Genomic DNA, 12,530 nt, shown 5'->3' with positions numbered 1-12,530 from the left:
CTCTAAGCTCCGTCACGGCCCTCTGAACGCAGGACAAGCTCCAGGTGCAGCCTGGATGAGCTCTGACCCCTTAGGATGCTGCAGGGGTCAGAGCGGAACGACGGGCTGCTTCTCATCCAATCTGTGCTTCTTCACCTTCCTTGTGCATTTATTCTCTGCAGGGTGGCAGCAGGCGGCGTGATGATGTCATTGTGTAGTTCTCAAAACAATTGACTCTTGCTATACCCATATATATCTATATTTGATATACTGTATACTATAATCAAAATGCATTGATATGAGCGTGTCGCAGATTGCTTAACCGTCATTGACCGCCCAAAATCAAAACACAGAGAAAATACCAAAACATCTGATAATTACTCCTCGCTACATGCAGCTACATATTGCATTGAGCTACACATAATGTCAGATAACATGACAAAATGCAGTAGAAGCAGGTAACTTCATTCGGGGCTGAGATTAACTGCCTGATGTTTTAGTCTCGCCCTAGTGAACTCTACAAACGGCACGTGACCCTGTCAGCTGACTTGGTCACATGACTGTGTCGACGGCCAGCTCTCCCCGGCGCGGTGAACTCCGGCTTCCAGCCCTGTCTGCTATTTGTGCGATATATGAGCCGTGAAGCCGCGGGGGACGGCGGCCGGCCACCCCGCCGGCAATGGAACTAATGATATTAGTTCACTCTGCAGAGCGGAGAGTCGCGAGAGGACAGTGCGGATGGCAGGTGGCGTGATTTAAGGGACGCTGTCGCCTCCTCACACAACCTTACGGGGCTGCTTATTTTATCCCTTTTATCTCCCAATAATGGAACTTCCATAAATTCTCGCTTGCTCTGCGAGAACAAGTTCAGGCTTAATAGCCAGAGGTGTGAAAGGTGATAAATATCGACGAAAGGGGCTGTCAGCGTGGAAGACAGCCTGCATCACCCTGAGTTTTGACAGTCACGCCTTCCTACACTTTCCCTGCTCTCTCGGGTGGCCCTGGGTAAATCCCACAGCTGGCCTGCAAGAACGAGGCGCCGTAACATCGGCTGTGAGTCACGACATGCTGAGGGAAGTCAGTACACTCACAGGAAGTGGAGCGAGAGGAGATGTCCACTTTAAATGTGCTCAGTGAGGCCGGTCCAGCACCGTGGAGCTCATGCAAGACGATGCGAGGGGCTTAAAAGAAATCACACACCAACACAGAAGAAGAAAGGCCAGCAAGAACTCGTGACGTACTGGACCGCAGATGTGCCTGGACAGGTATGCAGAGGTTAGGTGTCATAGGTCAAGTGTCAAATGTCATCCTAGAAGATTTGCTGCCTGGGTATTAAGGGCTTCTGAGTCAGGCTTTGTGTGAAGATGAGTCACATGCTATCTGTGTCCTAGACACGAAGGACGACATATACCTAAACCACATGTACGGTCACAGCTAAGACCTCAACTTGCCGAGACACTGGTGTTTGGGGTGAAGTACGGGGTAGGGGGGGAGGCGCATTAGGGCAGTGGGGATACTGAGAGTCATACTGGGGCACATACAGTATGCCACTAACAGCCGAGGCTTCCGAGTTGCTCATCTGCTGGTTCTGCGAAGTCTTTTTATCCACTAGCTTGTGTTTTTAATGCATGCTTACAGGGCAGGAAGCTGACAGAGACATGCTGGGTCCTGGTGGATGCATCGTGTGCATCTTTGGTCATTCAGAAAGTTGGCAAAGTACATAAATTAAGATCAACAGCGGGAAGGCTGCATATTCCGTTGCATTAACTTTCTACGTGGGCGGGTTTCCATATAGCACAGTGTGTGTGACAGGGACATCGTCACAGGAGTGCAAACGGAGTCACGGACGCCGGGGGAGGGGGGAGGGGCGTTGCTGTCGGGTATGTCACACGCATGTGTGGAGACGCAGGGGACTGAGGATTCACTGTCTCCTGAAAACCGCTAATTGTGTGAGTACGAGTGACCGGGGCAAGGCCCCGGTTCCGTCCGTCAGAATCTGTGGCCGTTTAGCAGACATTAACGGCTTGGATGTTCAACACATGTCTGACCTTTTTAAATGCCAAGCATAGTACGCATTGCTGGGCGGGAGGGAGAAAAAATGAGCAGGGAGAGAGGGAGGGCAGGCGGCGATGCCCTCTGTGTCGCTTTGGAGTCCGTTTGTATTTCAGGGGGGATTTTAAATGATACTGAATGGACAGAAATCTGCTCCATCGTTCATATCAGAAGTGCGTAATTCACCATTTTGTGTCCACATTCTTCCGATCCATATGTGCATATTTGACTGGAACACAATGCAAGGAGATATGTCAGAAATGGAAAAGGCATGAGTATGAATGCATGAGCTGCACATGGGGGAGAAAGAAAAGATGCTTGGCTACCATTTCTGTGGTGAATCATTTCTTGAAGTGATATCTACTCATGGGAGGAATGAAGAGGCTGCAGGGAGCGATGGAGACGTCGGCGAATTCATCCTTAAGGGAGACACAAACAGCACAGGCTGCCGTAGCTGCACACGCAGTGCACGCTGGAGATCGCGGCGGGTATACACACAGGTGTGTTTTAGCGCAGACCAGTGTTTACTTTCAATACCAGCTCCTTAAAGATGTGATATAAATCTTAGCGTAAATCTATACTTAGCGTGCCGGCAGTTTTGCTAATGGTGTCGTGCCGCTCGAAGGCTGCTGGTATTTACATATGCAGAGAGTCCCGCTGTTAACAGGCCTCTGTTCTGCAGACAGCGCAATTAATCATCCCCAAATCCTCCTACTGGGCAGCAGACGACCCCTGCTACACACACTGCCCAAGGAAACGCAGGTGTGCGTCACGCCCCAGCCCTCCTGGCTGCCTCCCCCTCTCCGGCAGACCCCGCCTGCCGGCCCCGTCGCTCAGAGCGCCCCCAGATGTCTCGCTCTCGCCCGCGTCGCTGGGCAGGAGGCTGAAGGCTGAAGGTGAGCAGGGCTCACAGTCTCTGTTCAAATATGAACTAGGAAGCAAAATCTAAAAAAACTACCGCTGGAGAAATGTGTGCATGAATACATATCCATAGATGGTCATGGAGGGGGTCCCTAAGCCAATCAGAGGCAGCAGAGAGCACAAGGCGAGGTGTGTCTTACACACACACGCACACACATGCATACACACGCATCTTAGAGATGCCAGTCAAAGTGCCCGCCTGTGGACTGATGATAATCTCACCTCACACCAGGTAGGACATGCAAGCTCCACACCCACAGAGCAGTGGCCGAAATCAAACCCCCAACTCTGGGTGTGTGAGGCCACAAATCCCCCCACTGAGGTGACACACCTCCCTGTGTAAAAATATAATAATAATAAATAAGACAGGAGCAATATCTGAAAATAGGGACTTTTCCTGGAACCTGCTCCCCTTTACTTATGGATTCACCTCTCAATTGTCTTTTACCAAATAACCATTGAATATTTAGGAACAAAAGGATAGTAAATGTATCCTTTTGTTTTATACCAGATGTTCCTGGTTTGCCTGATTCTCCAGCCTATTCCCTAAAGCTGGTGAGCGGAGGTGAGGTTTGGCATGTAGGCTGATCTGGAGGTAACCACACCAGACCAACACCTCTCATGTTCTTATCATCTCTCACTAACAAGAACCTGATACACCTGAGCAGGGTCCTTCTCTCCCTTAACCTGGGACCAAAGCTGACTTTCTTACATCTAAGAACCACGGACACTTCCTCTCAAAAGACACCACAGATAGGTTGTCCAGACCGTCCGCTTTCCCAGCCCTCTGTCCAGACTGCAGTTGTGTGTTCTCCTTTTGGCTCCATTGTCCTCCTTTTTCCACATACACACGTTATTTTCTTTTTATTTTCTTCTGCATTTCTCTCTAGATAACAAGATAAATATCGCAGTAGACAACTACCCCCCCCCCCCAATACATTTTCATGGGTGTCCTCGTTTTTGAGCCCTTGTCCTCAGTTATGGACACAGATGTCCAATCAGGTATCCTGAGGCTTTCGGGTACTGGGCACAATAATCAGGCTCCTCTTTAGCTGGGGTGAAACCCCGCGACTGTTATAGAGCTCCGGTAATTGACATCACCTAGCTTACTGTAAGTGTGAGGGGCAGTCTCTTCCCCAGTCCTGAAATCCCCGGTGACATACAGTACATCTTGATTCTCTCTTCTGATGGAGGCAGAGGGACAGGATGGGAGTGAATCCTGCAGGATAATGTTAGATTATTAGTCACAGTGGCAATGGATGAACTACAATATTTAAATCACAAAGATCACTCCATGAAAATAGCTCAGCTGACAGATAAAACGTCTGCTGCGTAAGCTTTAGACTTTACAGACAGCTGTTACAACACAGCTGTTAACACGAGACCATTTGAATGTTCAATGAGAAGAATCCTATGTGGGTTTGTCAGACTTCTTTGTTTTAGTTTCAAATCCTGCATCAACAAACTCTCACCTAGAGTTGGATGTCTTGAGACCGGTCTTGGGTCTCGAGACCACTTTTACGTGGTCTTGGTCTTGTCACAGTCTCGATGGTCTTTGGTCTTGGTGTTGGATCCCTCGGTCTTGTCTTGGTCTCGCTGTCTTGGTCTTGCTGCCTCAGATCGACATAGTGGTCGGGAGATTTGGAGCGAAAAGTATCCATGACACACAACGTAACGTTCAGTAATGCAACATTATTATTATTTTGCCTTTCGCGCCCTTCAAATGCAACCAATCAATGATATACATGCATTTTGTTGTGTTCATTGCGCTCATCCAATCAAAATACGCGTTATACGCACAAAATAAGTGTAGCGCTAGTTAAACGCTAGATCCAGCATCACAGGCTATAAGACGTTGCAATCTTTAGTTTTCCTGAAGTGCAATCAACCACTGTTTTAAAATGTGAACTGTTTTCTCTCTCTCCCTCCTCTCTGAAAATATGCCTATTAACAGTGATGCTCTCATTCTCTCTCTCTCTCTCCCTCTCTGTTTTTAAGTATTTCTTCTAACTGTATTAGTTTATCAATCTGTTATTTGTCCATAATGTCTGTGTTCTATTGTTCTTGCCCGACTGAACAACAGGCTTGATATCACTGGCAGTGTGTTGTAATCACATGCCACTGCAGACATCAAGATGTCAGAATCTTTTAAGTACTCGTCCTTATTCTTATTAATGCACAATTTGATGTGCAGTTTGTATTGGTATATAGTATTTGTAGTTTGCATTTGATTCATGTGACGTGTGCACGTCTTTATATTGTTTGATTACAGTATTTTACTTAAAATGGTGTTGACTAAATAAATGTGACCATTGACTTTTAAATAACGTCTGCATATCATGTTTGTGTTGACTTAACAGGCCTAATCCATTTCAGGGAAGTTGATATCATATAGTGTCATTTGGCTAGTTCTACTACAATGGGACATGATGCAATTATAAGTTTATAATTGTGTATCTTACAATTTCATCTACAAATTAAGTATAATTGAAATCAGTTACAAATTTCCCATTCTTTAGACAGTTGTTGGAGGTGTTAGCTGTTTTGTCAGATGACTTTGGGACCAGTCAGTACCCGTCATGTCAGTCCTCAACAGCACACAAAAGTTAAGGGAGTCTTTTTTTTTCCCGGTCTCGGTCTCGGTCTTGTCTTGACTTTGTCTTGGTCTTAGACTTGGTCTTGTCTTTGTCTCGATACCCTCTGGTCTTGGTAGTGTCTTGATCTTGGTTTAGGCGGTCTTGACTACAAGTCTTCTCTCACCACAGAGAGAACACATCTCACCGTAATGCACAGAGCACAAGGCTCTCTGGATCTGGTGTGCATTTTAAACTATGCACACTAATTAACACTTTTTAGAACTGATAACCAGGAATTTGCTGATAAGAGTTGAGTGAGTCTTCATTATAGTCAAACTCAGGGATTGTTTTCAGTTGGCCAAAGAGCAGGTAAAGATTTAGTGGTGCATGAAAATCCTTGTGGAGTTCTTTGCTTTCAGTGACGGTGTACCTAAAACCCTGCCTGCCCTCTCTGTGATGAACAGTAGGGTCATTGTTAACTCGTAAGCGCTATAAAATCATTCACATTATGTCCACAATGGGTGGTTCTCCACTGAGGGTGGATTCACTCAATCAAAAATATATCTTTAAAAGTCATGATGTGACACTTCTGTAAACTTTTCCTGGAGAATCTGTCAGTCAGTATGATGACATTACGTCTCGTCACCAGAATGAGGTATTAGCGGTGCGTGGATCGGTGGGACTGGCCGGTGTCTCTGATTCAGGAACTGCAGGATAGATAATGTGACTCAGAGCAGAGAGACACAAAAACAGGCCACAGAAAGGTGCTGAACGAGACCAGGATGTGTTGTATAAATGGATTCCAGAGGGTTACCCCGCGGCCCACACCTGATGACCGGACCCTGGCGTCGGGCCCGAGCTCCGTATATCTGGCCGACTTTTCAGAACGGGGGCCTCTAAATTCTCCTCTCCGAAGATCAGGGTCGATCTGTTATCCGATCGAGCGTCAGGGCATGTGATTCATTGCTATTCGGTGGTCCTGCTGATTTAAATGCAGAATGTAAAACAGATGCCGTATGCGATACATATTTATGGTGAGACCTGCTCTCCCAAGATTTATTGCCGCTCGTCTGTGGGGGGGGGGGGTGGGGGGGGATGTTCTGGGCTATGATGACTTGTATTTCCTTTCAGCTGCCAATGCCAAACTCATTAAAAAGAGGTGTGACTATTAATATACATCGCAGTACTGGCAGCTTCTAATTTATAACTATTTCTTCCTTACCTGGGAGAGTGTGCGTCTGTGTTTGTTTTAAGGCTGTGTCTCTGTTCAGACCCTCCCTTTCTCCTCCCCCACATTCCCTGCTATTGATTTATAGGGCCCCCCTGACTCCCAGTGGGTTATACGTTGCAGCCCTGCCCTGCCCCCCACCCCAAACACACACACCCTCCCACCCCCTACTTGAGCACCATTTTGCTTGTGGCTCTGCAGAGATCATACACCTGTCAAGTGCATAACCAGTAGACACCTTCCCGGCACTGGGAATCTCACTAATGCCCAATTCAGCCAGACTGCTTTCTGTGGATATTCGCCATAACCAGTAAAAGCCAGGATCAGGAGATCCGATGCCTTAACTGGACCACAGCTGCCAGGGAGTTAACTGGTAAACTCAACCGTCATTGGATCCTAGGAAGGTCAAGGGGCTCCTCCGGGGGCAGGAACACCACATCTCAAGCTACAGGTGAGATGGAGCTCATTGGTCGGTACATGAACCAAGGATGACAAGGCTAGTACCTTCTGTGAGTCACTGGTTCCCTTATAGTTGGAGAGCTGAGCGGGTCATCCCATCCGTCAGATGAACGGTCGTATCTCTTCTCCGGGGGTCATATACATTGACATTACTGTGGACCTGAGTTCAGGCCCAGGTCGAGGGAGAAGGGTCACCTTGCTGCTCGCTGTCTGCTGCTGAAATCCTATCACTCCTCTTCTTCCTGCGCAGGATCGCAATGTCCCTAAATGTCATAGATGCTGGTGACATGACTCGATCTGTCAGTAGGTAGAACACATGGCTGCTTCCGACATGCTCTCCTCCGTCGCTTTTTAAATGTACCCGTTGCTATCTAAGAGATGGATTCCTGGGGAGATGAAGTCTTTGGGAGATGATTGCCTGGAACCGGAGATGTGGACCTTCGCTCACATTCTGCTCCAGCAAAGCACGGGCACATCGTGTCTGAACACAGATGAATGCTGACGATATCCCTGCCAGAAGATCGTCCTCTGACGTGACAGCGTTGTCCCTCTAAGCCTAGGGGGGCTGGCTATTCAGTCCCTGGGGGCGGAACACAAAACGTTTCAGTACCAAAGGCTCTCGTGGGCCCCACTATTGTCGTGTAAGTCCTTCAAACGAGTGAGTGCAGGGTGCTTAACTGAGCACCAGCCTTGTGCTCTTTTATGTGGCTTGGGTGACAAGTGACTGAGAGACACCTCCCAGTGTTTTGTTTGAAGTGAATCCGCCTGATTGGCCCATTTGCCAAGCTGCCCATGAAATCCCCTCGAGATGAAGTTGTTCCCGCCTGGAATGATTAGCTGGTTGGCGTGGCTGGCTCACGTGCGCGGGGAGGAGCACCGTCGTGTCCGTGACCCCCCCCCAACCCCCACCCCTCCCCCCTTTAGCGGCAGCTCTCAGTTAGGATGACAGGTCGGAGCTGACAGCCCCATATCTCTGGACACTGTGAAAACCTGAAGCTAACAGCCGGCTGAGCTGCTTCATTTAAAAGAATGACACGTTTAATCCCTTCTAGAATTCACACTATTAGCCAAATGGCTGGTGATCAGGTAACAGCGCTGCGTTCGTCGGAGGGGGGGCAGCAGTGCTTTTAGGCTTATTGCGTTTGAGAGCCACTTCGTGAATTTTATTTTATCACATCAGTTTGTGGGAATTATTGCTTATGAATATGTAAGCTAAATCAGGGCCGTTATCTCATCCCCTTTTATAAAACGGTCTTACGAGATTTGGAGATCTATTTTCATTAAACTTTTAAATAAGAATATTGAGCATAAACGCCTAAGGATTGTTTAAACATTAGAACACTTTACAATTATAAAGTGACTATTAGTTTTTCATAACGGCAACTTAACGGGAGTAAATACCAAACAGACACGTTAAAACGGAAAAAGTCACTCCAGTTAAGTCTATTAAAAAAGCGAAGCGCTTTTCCTCACTGAACGTTGCAGGAATCGGCACCAGCTCCATGCCAGACATCACTTACACATCTTGTTTTATTTAACAAAAATGGCTCATCTTTTTACAGCCAAGAGGAAGTCCTGACCTTGTCAGTCAGAGCTGATCTGACGTGGCGGTTCTGTCCCGGAGGACAGTCCGCGTCTCTGGGATGCATTAAAACATGACGGAGGGCCTCGCAGAATCACCGTCACAACCGTAACCGGCGGTACGCATTTCACGGAGGATCTTCAGGGTCTTACTTCAGAGCCGTGAAACATGAGCTTCTTACGAATCGGAGTGCTATTTTAATGGGCCTCGAGTCAGTCGTGGGTTGATTCCATCACCGCGGCGATGGTGCGGCTCTGATTGGGCAGTGCCCTGTCGTAGGATCGCCATGGAAATGCGGCATGTGACTTCCGCGAGGGATGCAGACTGAGAGCCTGGGCAAGCCTTTCATCCTGCCAGAGGAGTTTCCTGCAGTTGATAAGAATTTACTGATTTTGCATTTTTGCTTCCCCCCGAGAGCTGCGAGGTGACAGATGAATGTCCTGTTTATTTTTATTCTGCTTTTGTGAGGGGGCTGTTTGGAACGACATCAACGGTTGAAATCGACAGAGCTACACACAGCAACTGTGACATAATGTTACCACAAAGCAGACTATGGTACAGGATACTCACTATTACACTTTCTAATATTATTGATATTATTTTAAAAGAGTATGTATTTCATATTTCAAAACCTGCAAAATTGTAATTTTTAGAATTTTTCTACAGTTAAATTGCTTTTTTTTCCTCCATGTCCCCACGGGTCTTTGTGGAATAAGCCCCACCTGTCCGCACCCTGCATCCCTGTTGGGGTCCAATGGGCCCACAAGCGGGCATCCTGGAACAAGCCTGGAGGGATCAAAGCGAAGTGCGTGTTAAGGAGTGAACAAGACGCATGGAAGACAGAGAACTGAGCTCCTTCAAACTCTCCCTCACTCTGCTTCTGTGGAAGGGAGCGACGGTCAGCCATAAGATGTGGCATCTTCTCTCCATCCTGCTGCCTACAGCCCCAAACCCTCCCCCCCCCCCCCACACCCCTGGCTCTGTTCCAATGGGGCAGGGTAAAGAGGACAGTGACCTGCAACAAGCCCTCACTCTCAGTACTACCACAGCAAAGCAAATCATGCTCCCATCTCTCAGACACAGCAGCTTCTCAACCGAGTACCAAAGCCCAGATTTCGCACAGAAAACTAAACAGAAACCGTTACGATCCTCTGATGCTGTTGCATAGGTCATTATGATAAATGCCATTTCATTCTCTTTTCGTTTCCATTAATAAATCGCCATGAGTTGAATAAACCAGGTCAGTCAATATGAAAGGTTTAGAAAAAAGTCTTTGCGTTCTGGTTGTGTCATGTTATGCATTGCAGGACAGATTCTGCCCTCAAAGCACTCCGATGTTTGCTAACACCCAGAATCTCCCATATTTGTTCCCTGAAATTAGTATTTTAAAGTTATCTTCGTTACAATGAAAAGTATTTTGACACAAGAGAGCTGTTATAAGACTATGCATTAAGGATCGTCACAGATGAGGTGCAGTATTAATAGCTGTATTATTTAGTGGCAGTCTCTGGGAGCATCATCCATGATATATTGTGTGTCTTTTAGCAGGAGAGCACACAGGAGGGTGCAGAATGGTATTTTAAGCATGTGTAGTGTGTAGCAGATGACAGCAGGGCGAAAAGACTTAACAAGTAATCAATCAAACATAACGGCACCGGGAAAGAAGACCAGGAACATGGGTAGAGAGCTGGGATACAGCTGTGAGTCGTCCTTTTGAGGAACAGGAAGCCAGCGGTGACTTCCAGATTCTGAAGGCCAGGGGTTAGCACTCTCTGCTAGAGGGACGTATTTTTCTTTCCTCTCAGCACCGGCACTTTTGATTCTAATCGCATCCTGAGACAGATGTTCAGAGTCATTGTCTGAGTAGCGTCCCCAGCTGTGATGTTTGCGTATCCACACTGTTACGATCTCTAAGAAAACCTCAGCAGTCGGCATTTCAAGTCTCGTTCCTGTTTACCATAGTAATGTTTCAAGCGCGTGCCTGCGTTTCCGCGTCAGAGTAGGGCATCCCACGCCCGATTAAATGATGCACAAATGGAGACGTTTTCAAAACCTCGCGACTGTCTGGGACTACGGTGGAACTCGAGCCATCTGTCTGTCTTAGAGCGCGAACAAAGACGGCTTTCCTGACCAATGGGAGAGCGAGCCAGAGGCTCCACTCTGCTCACATTCTCCTCGATATTCTGTCTGCTATTTTCCGCAACCTGATTATCAGACAGAGAAATTTCAGAATGATTTAGAACTGCACACGGGAAGGACAGAACCTAATTTTGGTGTGAGTGGAGGATTCTGGGAAGAGAAAAGGTGCTAAATCTGCTTCAGTCTAAAGTTCATGCACCTAATGCACTGCGTTGCGCCTCCTTGGACAGAAGCATGTTTTGAAAATCCTCTCCCATCTGACCCACAGAGCCCACTTGGATTCATTTACCGCGAAATGTCCCCATTTTGCGTTGAAATGCGAGACTAAAATAAGTGCAGGAGAGAAATTGGAGAGAAATGCATTCAAAGGACCTTTTTTCCCTGATGTCTGGCAGAGGCTGCGGATAAATGCAACTTTTTCAGGTGTTTTCTTATACTGAGTGACAGGTTGAAGGGACTGGTTACTGCTGCCTTATTAAAATGTCAGGCACACGTGGACCAGTGCTGTAATGTACACCAGTAAAGCAGAAAAATAATTCTATCAGCTGTCAGCCATATCCCATTTCCACTGCGTGGTTAAAGGTTACATTAAATTATGAACGCTGTCGAACATCCGCCGTTTGCAGCCGGTTCGTTGCCATATTACAGTGGAAATGGGCAGAGCCGTGGAGAACCGCTGACGCGTCGCCGGGCCCTCGTATCCAAATAAAGTCCCCCAGCGACCAGCCGGTCCAGGGCCTGGCCAGTAATGGGCGTCTCCCAGCGGGGGGAACCCCGGGCCCCCAATTGACTCACAGCTTATTAAAGTGTGCAGGACACCGTTTGAGGAGCCGTGAACCCCAGACTCGCCGAAGACCTGCCTATAGAGACAAGAACAATAGCGGGGAGAGCAAATGGAGGGGTGAGCGGGGAGAAGCTTTGCTGGAATGTACCAATGGAAGCTAGTTGGGGACCATTTTAGGTCCGGACAAAAGAAAGATTTCTTTACATGAGGCGGAGGTGCGGAAAAAGCTTCCTAGCAGAGTTGCGGAGGTGCTGTCTCAATTTATTGAGCAGTACACATCAAAAACACCTATTGTAGGTATCATGCATCCAAACAAGCCATCCAACAGAAGGGTCTCCCGCTTGTGATATTACACATCCTCAGTCGCACCCTTAAGACCATCAATTATCCTGTTAACTCTGCAGACTCGTGTCAGACGGAGCCTTTAAGTGCTTCTGGGTCCCTCACAGCATCTTGCTCTCTGGATCATAAACACAAGGGGAGGAAGCAGGGCTTTAACTTCCCATTTTACGAGCTTGCTGGGGGGTTGCTTAGTTATCCAGCTTGTGAAGTGAGCAGAACTCTCCAAATGATCGTTGTTAACCAACATAAAGGCTGCAAGACACCACAGCATCTCAGCATAGCTAATTTGGAGTTACATTTATATTTGAAGATGTCAGTGTGTAAACTGCTTGGTGAAGCTAGTCTAATGTTGTCATTTGCATACTATATTCGTGCATATATGTCTGTGCTTTCCTCTCTGTGCTGGGAATTGCCACGGAAATGATCCCATCTTAGCTCCATAATAGTGGCATCGCTCCCCCTGGTGGA

General features: G+C 47.4%; 1 long non-coding RNA gene across 1 annotated transcript; it reads left to right on the top strand.

Moving 5' to 3' along the window:
• The first annotated feature begins 633 nt into the window (after positions 1–633).
• Positions 634–2,876, top strand: LOC140593385 (uncharacterized). The gene is made up of 3 exons (XR_011993679.1): positions 634–1,244; positions 2,386–2,531; positions 2,714–2,876. It is a non-coding gene; the product is annotated as an uncharacterized lncRNA (long non-coding RNA).
• The last annotated feature ends 9,654 nt before the right edge of the window (positions 2,877–12,530 follow it).

This window comes from Paramormyrops kingsleyae, chromosome 11 (genome assembly GCF_048594095.1).
Source record: "Paramormyrops kingsleyae isolate MSU_618 chromosome 11, PKINGS_0.4, whole genome shotgun sequence".
NCBI classification, from domain to species: domain Eukaryota; kingdom Metazoa; phylum Chordata; class Actinopteri; order Osteoglossiformes; family Mormyridae; genus Paramormyrops; species Paramormyrops kingsleyae.
The sequence above is the reverse complement of the archived record's forward strand: the minus strand, read 5'-3'. Positions and strand labels throughout refer to the sequence as shown.